At 32.4% G+C, this 12500-nt stretch overlaps 1 non-coding gene and 2 pseudogenes across 2 annotated transcripts in view; all 3 read right to left on the bottom strand.

Moving 5' to 3' along the window:
- The window catches only part of LOC149541771 (light-independent protochlorophyllide reductase iron-sulfur ATP-binding protein pseudogene), a 142545-nt pseudogene that overhangs the window by 63725 nt on the left and 66320 nt on the right, over positions 1-12500 (bottom strand). The gene's annotated exons all lie outside the window — the stretch shown is intronic.
- Positions 1727-3227, bottom strand: LOC149541781 (18S ribosomal RNA; annotated as a pseudogene).
- TRNAM-CAU (transfer RNA methionine (anticodon CAU)) lies at positions 8993-9065 on the bottom strand. The gene has a single exon. It is a non-coding gene; the product is annotated as a tRNA-Met (tRNA).

Here is a 12500-nt window from a genome sequence, read left to right on the forward strand (position 1 = left end):
CTTCCTTTTTCTTCACCAAAAAGAAGTCAAAATTTGGATGAGAAGAGAAAAGGAGGTATTAATAAGATCCTCCTAACCCAATCCCAGACACTCCAAGATCCTTTTTCGATCCTACTTTTCTCATCATTTATTAGGAGACGAATAACGATTTCCTAATCTACTGATCCAAAAATTGTTCATAGTAATTGAATGAGTCGAAGACTGAGCAAGTATTTAACTATCCACTATTTTAGGTTTAGAAAGAAAAAGTCTCCCGGCCGGACCTATACTTACTATATTTCCCGCATCCTACACAAAGAAAAAAGCATGAATTCGAATGATATGATCCTTCCGTCACCCTAGAATAAAAGGTGATCTCGTAGTTCTTGGTCTGTGAAGATGTGTTGTTAGGTGTTTTTTTAACATTTAGGCTTAATTAATAAGAACTTCAGCCTGTGCTCGAGAGATAGCCTTCCATACACTGATAAGATATGCATGGATTCTCGAAAAAAAGTAGCCAAAATACATCGCTGCCCAGGACCGCCCAGATCCCACGAATGAATAGAAAATTTGGTCTACATTCGATCTCACCTTAATCACCTCATCTATCCTCCTGGTAAAAAAAAGTTAGTTTTCAACCCTGGTTCAAACAGAAGGAGTACGCCATGCTAATGTGCCTTGGATGATCCACATCTCTGGGTCAGGCGTTGATGAGCACATTGAACTATCCATGTGGCTGATAGCCTTCACAACCCAGGCACAACGACGCAGTTATCAGGGGTGCGCTCTACCACTGAGCTAATAGCCCAGTAGGCCCCCCAGTAGTAGGGGATGCCTACCAAAAGCAAGAGAAATCCTCAAGCTCACTTGCTTGCCTTTTGTTTTTTGATACCTTCTTTTTGTATGTATTCTTTTATTAATTCTATAATTCTCAATAATTAAACTGAACTTACCAATGCCATAATCTTACTTAAAATAAAAAGCTTCTTACTTAAAATAAATAAGTAACCCATGCCATAAGCTTCTTAAATAAAAAAGTAACCAATACCATAAGCTTCTTAAATAAATAAGTAACCCATGCCATGAGCTTCTTAAATAAATAAGTAACCCATGCCATGAGCTTCTTAAATAAATAAGTAACCCATGCCATAAGCTTCTTAAATAAAGTAAAAAATGCTCTAAGCAAATAAGAAACTAATGACATAAGCAAATTCAATAAAGAAACCAATGCCCTAAGCAAATAAGAAACTAACCTAAGCAAATAAGAAACTAAGTTTATAAGTCTTTTAAATAAAGTTATAAACTTCTTCAATAAATTAATCATAATACTCCTTCTCCTTCAATAAATGAATAATTAATTGTTAAGTTAAATATAAGATAAAGATATATATATAAACAAAAAAAGAAAATAGAAACAATGATTTCAAAATTGAAATCATTGTCTCTATTGTCTCTATTTGTTTTAGTAAAAACTGATTTTTCTATTTTTCTAATGTATAAATTCAAGATACTAAATGGTTGAATAAACTGAAACAAGCACAGAAAATAGGAGATTATCCACTTGTCTCGACCTGGGAAAAGGAGCTTACTTATGAACTTCATTCTTACTTACATGACTATAACAAACTTCACAGCCGATAAACGACAAGAGACTTAATCTCTTGCAGATGCATCTTCGTGTCACTCGCTCTCTTTCGCAAGCATAACAGTGTATGAACTCAACAAGCATTAGCTCTCCCTGAGAAGGAGGTAATCCAGCCGCACCTTCCAGTATGGCTACCTTGTTACGACTTCACTCCAGTCACTAGCCGTGCCTTGGGCATCTCCCTCCTTGCGGTTAAGATAATGACTTCGAGCATGGCACACTTCCCTAGTGTGACGGGCGGTGTGTACAAGACCCGAGAACGAATTCACCGCCGTATGGCTGACCGGCGATTACTAGCGATTCCTACTTCATGCAGGCGAGTTGCAGCCTGCAATCTGAATTGAGGCCAGGTTTTTGAGGTTAGCTTACCCTCGCGAGGTTGCAACTCTTTGTCCCGGCCATTGTAGCACGTGTGTCGCCCAGGGTATAAGGGGCATGATGACTTGACATCATCCTCACCTTCCTCCGGCTTAACACCGATAGTCTGTTCAGAGTTCCAAACTTTATGACAACTAAACACGAGGGTTGCACTCGTTGCGGGACTTAACCCAACACCTTGCGGCACGAACTGACGACAACCATTCACCACCTGTGTCCACGTTCCCGAAGGCACTCCTCTTTTTCAAAAGGATTCGTGACATGTCAATCCTTGGTAAGGTTCTTCGCTTTTCATCGAATTAAACCACATGCTCCACCGCTTGTGCGGGCCCCCATCAATTCCTTTGAGTTTCATTCTTGCGAACGTACTTCCCAGGCGGGATACTTAACGCGTTAGCTGCAGTACTATACGGGTCGATACGAACAGCACCTAGTATCCATCGTTTACGGCTAGGACTACTGGGGTATCTAATCCCATTTGCTCCCCTAGCTTTCATCTCTGAGTGTCAGTAACGGCCCAGCAGAGTGCTTTCGCCCTTGGTGTTCCTCCCGATCTGAACGCATTTCACCGCTCCACCAGAAATTCCCTCTGCCTCTACCGTACTCTAGCTTGATAGTTTCCACCGCCTGTCCAGGGTTGAGCCCTGGGATTTGACGACGGACTTGAAAAGCCACCTACAGACACTTTACACCCAATAATTCCGGATAACGCTTGCATCCTCTATTTTACCGCGGCTGCTGGCACAGAGTTAGCCGATGCTTATTCCTCAGATACCGTCATTTATTCTTCTCTGAGAAAAGAAGTTTACGACCCGTGAGCCTTCTTCCTTCACGCGGCATTGCTCCGTCAGGCTTTCGCCCATTGCGAAAAATTCCTCACTGCTGCCTCCCGTAGGAGTCTGGGCCGTGTCTCAGTCCCAGTGTGGCTGATCACCCTCTCAGACCAACTACTGATCGGAGCCTTGGTAAGCCATTGCCTCAACAACTAGCTAATCAGACGTGAGCCCCTCCTTGGGCAGATTCCTCCCTTTTGCTCCTCAGCCTACCTCGTAGAGGTACTCAATTCTATGGGGTATTAGCAACCGTTTCCAGCTGTTGTTCCCCTCCCAAGGGCAGGTTCTTACGCATTACTCACCCGTTCGCCACTGGAAACACCACTTCCCGTTTGACTTGCATGTTTTAAGCATGCCACCAGCGTTCATCCTGAGCCAGGATCAAACTCTCAATGGAATTCAGAGTTTCATTATTTAATTACTTATAGCTCCTTTCTTCGTGGACGAAGTCAATTTACGAATTATCTATCATCTGTATGATATATGTATAATCATATATCTTAAACCTTCCTTAAATATTAAACTTTCTTAAATATTCAAAACCTAACCTAAAAATATATTGTTAAATTTGCCAGTTACAGTTAAGTTATATATTAACTTACTAATTATATACATATATATAGATATAATATACATATATATAGATATATTATTAGTAGTTATATGATTATTTGCTAGTTAAGAGGTTATATATATAAAGAGGTTATATATATTCTAAATAGTCAGTATAATATGGAACTATAGATTCATTTTATATATATATTAATAATATATTCTATTATTTGCTAGTTATATATTATATTATTTAATTATTAGAATATGGAAAATTATTAGAATATGGAACTATAGATTAATTGTTTTTTTCTATATTTATTAACAATAATTTATTCTATTATTGAATTATGTGGATGTGTAATTATGAGTTTTTTTGCTCCATTACAGGACAGAATGCTCATTAAAACGTTGATACGTATCAATCTTCTATGATACGTTATACTTTATCTTCTTTTCTGGTGGATTATTGTTATTACATTAAATTACATTATCAATATATTATAAATGTAAACCCCCTAGCCTCTTTTTATTCACGATATAAATATAAAAAAAGAGCGAACAGAAATAACAAAGAGAACTAGGGATAATCAGTTTTGAACTGATGACTTTCACCACGTCAAGGTGACACTCTACCACTGAGTTATATCCCTTTCCTATCCTTATCTAGAAGGGAAATTGTAAGAACTTCCCATTCCAAAAGAATCGAGAAATTAAACGAAACTATATCATGATTCCTCGGAAGGAATCTGTAACAATTTCCAAATTGACATTTTCTACTTAAAAACAAAATTCGTAACTAAATAGGCTATTAATATTGCTACATTTCAAAAAAAAAAACTTTTCCTATATTTTCTTACCTTATATTGCCGATTGGTGCACACAGCCGCTCGAAGCATATATTCTATTGATACCATTTTATCATAGGCCATCGAAATAATTCTTAGTATACAAACCATGCCACCCAAACCAAAGCACAAAAGTCAAAATTTTGAATCAAATTGATTCCCAGTTCAAATAATGCATAACTACATGGATAAGCTTACATTAACCCGTCAATTTTGAATTGAATTTGTGATGAAACAAAATGAAATGATATTTCAAGATATCAATAAAAAATGAGCATGTTAATGTAAATAATAAAAATGGATAAAAAAAAAAAAAAGATTATCACTCTTATTGTTTTTAATAGAGAAAGAAAAATGAACCCGGAAGGATTCAAATAGTTTTTTTTTTTACATAGAATATAATCTATATAATATTCAAAATACTCGAAAAACAAAAATTTCTTAAAAAGAATTGAACGAGAAGCCGTATGAGGTGAAATTCTCATGTACGGTTTTATATAGTGGCAGTAAAGGTCACTTTTCTGCTAATTTTTCCACTATCACCCCTAAAAAACCAAACTCTGCCTTACGCAAAGTCGCCAGAGTACGACTAACTTCTAAATATGAAATCACTGCTTATATACCTGGTATTGACCATAATTTACAAGAACATTCTGTAGTATTAGTAAGAGGTGGAAGAGTAAAAGATTTGCCCGGTGTTAAATATCACATAATTCGAGGAATTTTAGATGCTGTCTCAGTCAAAAACCGAAAACAAGGGCATTCTAGTGCGTTGTATATTCTTATCTAAGATTTGTATCATTTTATGATGATGCCATGTCAATTGCTAAAAACATGTAAAGTATATGGCTAACCCAATAACGAACGTTTTCTAAGGGGACTAGAGCAGGCTAAAACAATAAGGATAATATATGTCTAAGGTTTAATATTTAATTCATTTTATAAGTTTTCCCTTACTTAGTGTGTGTTAACATAAAATTGGAAATGTCTTGACTTTTTTGGAGCAGACTCAATTCAAATAGCATTGATTTAAAACACCTTTTCCTTTTTTATACTCTGTTTTAAACCTAAGGACCTAATCGTATAGATATAGAAAATACAAGATTTCTAATCATAGCAAAAGAAAGGAAACGGATACTCAATTGAGAATGAGTAAACATAATTCTATGCATAAGAATGAATATCTTCTATATATGCAAATAGAATCATGTGGAAAGCCGTATCCGGCGAAAGTCGTATGTACGGTTTGGAGGGAGATCTTTGATACCTTTAGAGATCTACCCTACAATATGGAGTTAAAAAGCCAAAATAAGTAATGATTAGTCTTTATGAAATAAATTTATGAACCTTTTTCACACTCATGTCATGCCAAAGTACTGTAGAAAATAAAATTGATAAATTTGATCCGATCTATCATAATCGATTAGTTAACATGGTCGTTAACCGTATTCTTAAGAACGGAAAAAAATCATTAGCTTATCGAATTTTTTATCAATCTCTAGAAAAGATTCAACAAAAAACAGATAAAAATCCACTAATTGTTCTACGTCAAGCAATAGACAAATTAAATCCCAAATTGATAGTAAAATCAAAACGTGTAAGTGGATCCACTTATCAAGTTCCCATTGAAATAAAAGAGAAAGAAGGAAAAATACTTGCGATTCGTTGGTTATTAGAGTCATCCCGAAAACATTCTGGTCCAAATATGCAATTCAAATTAAGTTAGGAAATAATGGATGCTGCCAGAGAGAAAGGCAATGCTATACGCAAGAAGGAAGAGATTCATAAAATGGCAGAATCTAATAAAGCTTTTGCGCATTACCGTTAATCCACTAATTAGTATAAATAGATCCACAGATCTATCCCATTTTGATCAATAAAATATCCCATTTTGATCAATAAAAGAAAACTTACTTTCTAAAAATTGATACAAAAAAATTGATACAAATTTTATTGGAACGAAAACGAAAGGAAAAGAAGAATGAAAAATAAATCATAGATATAATGTATAATAAGGAGATTTTAAATAAAATGTTGCTCGAATATTAATTGAAGTTAGTAACTAATGATCCGGACAAAATGAAAAATGCATTTTTTATACCTTAAAATCATTTTTATGAAAGAATTTCATTTGCTTCTCTTCTATGGAAGTTCCATTTTCCCAGAATGCATCCTGATTTTTGGCCTATTTCTTCTTCTAGTAATCGATGTCATTTTTTATCAGAAAAAGACAACTTGGTTTTATTTCATCTCTTTAACAAGTTTAGTGCTAAGCATAACTTTTTTGTTATTTCAATGGAAAGAAGAACCCACGATTAGTTTTTTTGGCAATTTACAAACAAACAATTTTAATAAAATATTTCAGTTTCTCATTTTATTATGTTCCACTTTGTGTATTCCTCTATCCATGGAATGCATTCAATGTACAGAAATGGCTGTAACAGAGTTTTTGTTATTCATATTAACAGCTACTCTAGGAGGAATGTTTTTATGTGGTGCTAATGATTTAACAACTATCTTCGTATCTTTAGAATGTTTAAGTCTATGTTCTTATCTATTATCTGGATATACCAAAAGAGATGTTCAGTCTAATGAGGCTATTATGAAATATTTACTTATGGGTGGAACAAGTTCTTCCATTCTTGCTTATGGTCTTTCTTGGCTATATGGTCTATCTGGAGGTGAGATTGAAATTCAAGAAATAGCCAATGGTCTTATAAATACACAAATGTATAACTCTCCAGGAATTTGGATTGCACTTCTATCTGTAACGGTAGGAATTGCATTCAAACTTTCTTTAGTTCCTTTTCATCACTGGACCCCCGATGTATATGAAGGAGTGCGATTCGTTTGATAAATTATTACATACAATATCTTTTTTAGAGATGTTTGTTTCTATTTATAAAAACTCTATAGACATGTGAAAAAAAGATTTTTATTCCCACTTGGACTAAGACATCACTTTTACCAAAAATTTGAATTGAATTAAGGTAAAGCAAAGTAAGAAACAAACTCAATTGTTTGATTGAATTAACACACTACACCACCCCAATACAATAAATAACTTTTACAAATGAATTATTACGGGTAGTTTTTAGGGTCAGATTGACGTGTACTTTTATTCTTAACGTAGATGCTACATAGTAAGTTTTCATTCTTCAGAAACTACGAGTGTAAAAAAGAAGGCATCCGTCGACAAAAAGATTACCCTAAGATGAGCATCTCATGACTATTCAGAATGATTTAAATCAGATGGTTTTATTTTTTATTTTTCACGTTATTTTTAACTCTTTCATAACTGAACTTAAAAAAAAAAAAAAATAAGAAAAATGAATGATTTACAATTTATATATTATATTGCATACTATAATAACCACTGAGTAAGGATTCCTCGCGAAGTTAAGGATTAGTTATTCTTTATATCAATCGAATATATTCAATCTTATACATACACGAGGAAGGTAATAAAAAAAAGAGAATCAAATGATTCTGCAAATTTTTTTATCACTTAGGAGCCGTGCGAGAAGAAAGTCTCATGCACGGTTCTGAATGAGAGAAGGGAGAATTCCTCTTTTCGACTCTAACTCCCCCACTCCAGTCATTGCTTTTACTTCTATTATTTCAAAAGTAGCTGCTTCAGCTTTAGTCACTAGAATTTTTGATATTATTTTTTATTTTTCATTGAACGAATGGCATCTTCTTTTGGAAATATCAGCTATTCTTAGCATGATATTAGGAAATTTAATTGCTATTACTCAAACAAGTATAAAACGTATGCTTGCATATTCATCGATAGGTCAAATTGGATATATCCTTATTGGAATAATTGATAAAGACCCAAATAACGGATATGCAAGTGTGATAACTTATATGCTACTCTATATTTTTATGAATTTAGGAACTTTTTCTTGTATTATATTATTCAGTCTATGTACAGGAACAGATAACATTCGGGATTATGCAGGATTATACGCGAAAGACCCTTTTTCAGCTTTGTCTTTATCTTTATGTCTGCTATCGCTAGGAGGGATTCCTCCATTAGCAGGTTTTTTTGGAAAACTTTATCTATTCTGGTGTGGGTGGCAAGCAGGCTCCTATTTATTGGTTTCAATAGGACTCTTTATGACTGCTATTTCCATATATTATTATCTTAAAATAATTAAGTTATTAATGACTGAAAGAAACAAAGAAATAACTCCCTACGTGCAAAATTATAGATTATCTTCTTCAATCTCAAAAAATTATATCGAAGTTAGTATGATTATATTTGTAATAGCATCTACTTTATTGGGAATAATAATGAATCCAATTGTTGCAATTGCCCAGGATACATTATTTTAGAGATTGATATTTTTTGTAATATAATTTTCACTAGATGTAAAAAAAAAGGAAGAATTGCCCTTATATTCATATTCTTAAAATCACAGGGAATAGGCTAGGCTTAAATTATCAGATGAACTTCTAATTACAAAATCAACTTGATCATTCAATTAGAAGTTCATTTTGGTTATAATACTGGTTATAATATAGAATTTGTTCATTTTGTACCAAAACAAAATATAGATGTTTCTATCTGAGAAAAAGTCGTTCAAACATGTGTTAAATAAAATATTTGTAATTCTTAACTTCTATTGAAAAGAGAAGTTAAGAATTACAAAACAGGGATGGAGATAATCTAATCTCCATACTGAATTGAATCGAGATAACCTTGCTGCGATTCTTTCATCTAAAAAACAGAGTGCAATAACTGTTTATTATGCATCCAGCAGGAATTGAACCCACGACTTCCCAATTATGAGTTGGGTGCTTTTACCATTCAGCCATGGATGCTATGGTAAAGTTATTTCATTATAATCAATATGGTAACCAATTCAATTCTATTTCTCTTTTATAGAAATAACAAGAAACTTTTTTTTGACAAATTGTACAATAGTTGAATAACTTGCACTGACTACCTCTTTCTTATTATAATTCAATTTAATAAGTAATAATTACACTATATTATCTTACAAAATAATAAACAAATAATATATGGGAAAAACAAATAATATATGGGAAAACATGAAAATTCGTGGTCTACGGACCCTATCGGAAAAAACTGAGAAATAGTTTGGTTCTTTAGCGTTCAGTCGAAATTTAAAGATTACATGATGGATATATTCGTTCCATGGAACGAATCCAATTTGGTGAGATTGCTAAGTCAAATATTTTCTGGTCGAGAAAGTGTTGTTAAGCTTTTTTATTTTCGGATTCTTAGTACATTACTTATACGGGATATACGTATATTTATCTTAAAAGGTCAAGTAATAAAAGCTGTAATGATAATAGCATTACCATTACTTTTCTATTTTTTGAATATTCGATTAATTGAAAGAAACAAATCATCAAAATATAATTTGATGAAGATATTTTCGGCTCCGGCTGTACAACATTTTGGAGCTAGAGCTAGAAAGGAAAATTTGTTGCTCGTTCCGCATCGTTTTATTTTTTCGCAAAAAGTCCGAAGGAGATATCAACGTTGCTTGCTCAATCCAAAAGAACATGTTTGGATTTTATCCAGTTCTAAAACAAATCTGAATCAAAAAAATGATAGAATATCAGAGAAGCAAGAAACAACAAGTTGGGAAAGCCTTTTGGAGAAGGAATCTAATGGCATCGAATGGGAGATTGATTCATCTTTTAATTCAATTCCAGAATATTGGAAATCTGAAACAAAACCTGAAAACCTTTATGAATGGCGGGAGTCATTACTTTATCTTGAGCGAAACAAAATTATTGAGGAAGTAGAAAACAGACTCGAACAACTAGAAGTTGGACTAGTTCAAGCAGAAGAAGAATTTGCTCGTTCTTCAGAACCAGAAAAAGAAAAAAAGAAGTGAATAAAACAAAAAATTGAAGAAGTCGAAACATGCAGAGAAAGTCTACGAAGACTAAGGAAACTCCATAAGGAGACAAAAGAATTTAAGTATTTTGCACAACAAGAAAAAATATTACAAGAAGAATCAGATCAAGCAAGAGAATCTTTTCCCTTTTCAGAGACGGAAGTTTTTCAAACATTTTTTGATCCTTTGTTAATAGATGAATCATGTATAAGTATTAATTATAGCAATAAACCGAGTGAAAAATTCAAATTGTTGAAAGGGCGACAAGATGCTTTTGAATATTTCAGGGGATTAGAAATGAATAGAATTGTTGATCTATGGAAGGTTAAAAAATTTATTCAAAATCCTTCTGTCAATTATGATATTTTACCAGATCGCGAATGGAACATAAGAAAAGACTCTATAAACCAATTCAATTGTATTCGATTTATGAAATCAAATTTATCTTCAAGATCTCCCTCATCCTGTGATCAAAATAAAGAACAATTAGCATTAAACGATGATTTCCAATTCAAAAAATTTGTTCTTAAAATAACAGACCAATTTACTCTATCAATAACTAAGCCTAATCTCTATTACCCTAATGATGAAATTGACCTAGATATCAATGATCGTGTGAACAAATTACATTTATTCAACCAGACTCTATTGAAGTCCTTCAATTACTTCTTCAATTCCAGAGATGAATTAACGCATGATTCTTTCCTTCGGGTACTCAATATTTTTGAAAAAAAGAAAACATCAGAAGATGATAACACTAAACAACTAATATTTAATAAAATATTGAGTAGATACAAGATTCAAGCTAACGAGCATGTTGAAATTGAAAAAGCATTTATGAGATTCGATTTCTTGAAGAACGTATTGGCACCTGTTGTATCAAAATCTGATTTGAATGAATATTTCTTAAAAGATTTTGTATTAAAGGATTTAGAATCGTTCCAGAAGTATTATTTTTTGGAATACCATAAATACTATATGGAATTACAAAGATACTCTTTGGAATTATAGAAAGTATTGAATAAGAATAAATACTCTTTGGAATTACAGAAAGTATTGAATAAGAATAAATACTATTTGGAATTACAGAAAGTATTGAATAAATACTATTTAGAATTAGATAAGGCATTCCATAAATACTCTTTGGTATTTCATGAATACTATTTGGAATTACAGAAAGTATTGAATAAATACTATTTAGAATTAGATAAGGCATTCCATAAATACTCTTTGGTATTTCATGAATACTATTTGGAATTATAGAAAGTATTGAATAAATACTATTTAGAATTAGATAAGGCATTCCATAAATACTCTTTGGTATTTCATGAATACTATTTGGAATTATTGACTAAATACTCTTTGGTATTCCATAAATACTCTTTGGAGTTATAGAAAGTAGTGAATAAGAATAAATTGGAATCACAAAAAGTATTGGATGAATACTATTTGGAATTACATAATTATTTTGGATATTTCTATGTGGAATTCCATAAATACTATATGGAATTACAAAGAGACTATTTAGAATTACAGAAAGTATTGAATAAGAATAAATACTATTTGGAATTCATCTATTTTTTCAAAACATTAAGTCGCAATTTGAATAATGTAACGCAAGATGCAATTAACCAGCATTCATCAAGTTGGATAATGTGTCAGAAAGAATGTTTGGATCGCCCTATTTTTCAACCTGTTCAGATTAGAAATCCAAATTTTTTAAACACTTTTGTATTATCCAAAAAGATCGAATACTTTCAACAAAGATTAGAATATCTCTTGTCCATTTCCAAACAAAACAATTTTAAAAAGAGAGTGTTAGATCCAATTGAATTATCGACTATTCAACATTGGGGTTGGTTTGGGGATCCCAATGAATTTAATTATACTGGAATTAATAAGTTTATCTCGGAGAATATGAATCGTTCGAAGATTCTCTGGGCCAAGATTAATGAAAATGTTTGGGACAAGCTTAATGAAAATGGCACAAAATCTAAATCAATTCCTAATCTTGAATCCAAACAAACATTAAATGAGAAAAAATTGATAATTGAATTTATTATTGACGTCTTTGATAATGGAAAAAATTACATGGAATTATTGGAACTATTTAATAATGCGGGTCTTTCGGAAATATTTGATAATCAAGACAATTGGTTGAATCCTTTAAAACTCTCTAATCAAAATTCATTGAGAGCTTCTTTTCACAAAGCAAATACCTCTGAATTTTTAGATTATTTACACCGTCCTCGTCTTTTTTATAAAAAAAGATTGGCTTCTTACATGGGAAGGATTCATATCAAAAATAAGAATGTAACATATGGACTAGCAAATAATAGAATATATTATTAATATATATATATATATAATGAATCTATAGTTC

Source organism: Cupressus sempervirens, chromosome 8, assembly GCF_028749045.1.
Source record: "Cupressus sempervirens isolate cs-2001-9-10 chromosome 8, ASM2874904v1, whole genome shotgun sequence".
NCBI classification, from domain to species: Eukaryota; Viridiplantae; Streptophyta; class Pinopsida; order Cupressales; family Cupressaceae; genus Cupressus; species Cupressus sempervirens.